The following is a 1,958-nucleotide window of genomic DNA, read 5'->3' as shown; positions in this document are numbered from 1 at the left end:
TATACATTTATTCAAGTGATTTTAAATGAGGACAGAGGATAATTTCAGATTAGCTGCACTTTCTGTCATATTGAGTATTGGTTCATACGTTTGTTATAGAATGAGGTATTATAGTTATTCTTATTATCATTGCTAGTTTTATCATAACAAGTGGAATCTGCAATCAATGTCTTCAATTAAGATATAAGAGACTCATGCGAAATCTAAATGTGATTTTCAAAGAATATTTCAATCACAGCTGACGAAGTTAAACTGTTTTTAGTGCTGCTGCTAATCCTGGGAGCTGATGCAACTCCTGCTTTGGAAACTGCCAAACAAGAATTTCATTTTAAAAGCAGCTTCAAGTAGACTGATTATGCATTACGTTGTGACATCAATTGGTTCGTAAATGAAATCTGCTTGTTGAATAATGCATACACACACACATATACACACATATACGCACGCACACATCGAAGTATATAATTATATATGTATGTGTGTCCGTGTATGTAAGGATTTAAGATAAATGGGTACAGCAATGCTCATATACTTCTACGTGTATTTATACCACCACCCACCCCTAATGTAAAATGCACACAAGCACTCTTAGGCAAAGAAACTTAGACGCACAAACAAATTTATATGTATATATATATATACACACATGTATTTTATATATACTTATACTTACATGTGACAGTATGTGTGAGCGTATAAATAATGTGCAATGTGGCACTTAGAAGCTAAAGAGGATTATACGAAACAAGCTTTTGCTGAGTCGACATTTTACTCGAATGTTCGGCTTAGCAGATTAATGAGAAAGAAATTATTAATAACTAATTAGTTTTCGATGCGTTCCGAGATAGAAGGGCCAAGTGGACAGAAGGTTGGCAACAGTTAATCTAATTGAATTTGTGTTCTTCATTCATTTGGAAGGTTTATTTAGAATTCCATAAAGTCTAATTTATGCAGAAATAACTTATCTACGTTCGTTCAGAATTAAAGCAACGTGGCAAATTATATAACGTTCCTCTATAGGACAAGTTATCTATTGTTAGATGGTGTTGCGTATCTAGCGTTTCCTTTAGTCGGAATATATTTTGTTCTTAACGTTTTTATCAACAAATATCTTCAACATTATTCCTGAGACATTTGTGAGGTATTGTCCTGTAACATTTTGTTGGTGTGACCAATTATTTAGAGAGGTTTCTATTTATACTATCACTTTTGCTAGGGAGCTGTTAGTAGGCCCATAAACGCAGCCAACACTTTTAGTAGGCACCTATTTTCAGTATAATGCAAGAGGATTTCAGGTAGCTGGAAGACTTAATATTCTAATCATTATATATACATATTACTTGTAATTGTGCCCTTTTTAGTATCGATTGCAAGGCTCCACAGCTGCCCTGCGCATTCCGTGTTATCTTGAAATGTAAATATTTATCTACTGTTACGAAGTCGAGCATTTGCATCCTATTATATTTTTAAACGTTTATGCATATTAGCGGGACTCGTGAATATTTCACGGAATTAATAATAAGCCTATTGGAAAGTAAAAGAAATTAGAATACGATGATTTTTTAATGCACTTTATATATACACTTTATATACTTCATGCACATAAAATAAATATTCACTCTTAGTTTCCCATTTGTGCCATTAAAAAAAGATATCCCGTGCATGTGATACAACCTTGAGTTAAATTGCATATATCTGACTCGTAAATAGGCGTGAATATTTCACGCAATTGCACTTATGCGCATGTGTTATGTGATAGGTGATATCAAAGAACATACATTTTTCACTATGCACTCACCTCCGCCATCTCCACCACTACCACCACCACCTCCACCACCACAATCATCACCACCACCACCACCACCACCATCACCACCACAATCACCATCACCACCACTATAATCACCACCGCCAGCACCACCACCAATCTCTCCATCTTTTTCCCTCATCTCTCCTTC

Source organism: Octopus bimaculoides, chromosome 1 (assembly GCF_001194135.2).
Source record: "Octopus bimaculoides isolate UCB-OBI-ISO-001 chromosome 1, ASM119413v2, whole genome shotgun sequence".
Classification (NCBI taxonomy): domain Eukaryota; kingdom Metazoa; phylum Mollusca; class Cephalopoda; order Octopoda; family Octopodidae; genus Octopus; species Octopus bimaculoides.
Note: the sequence above shows the minus strand (reverse complement) of the source record.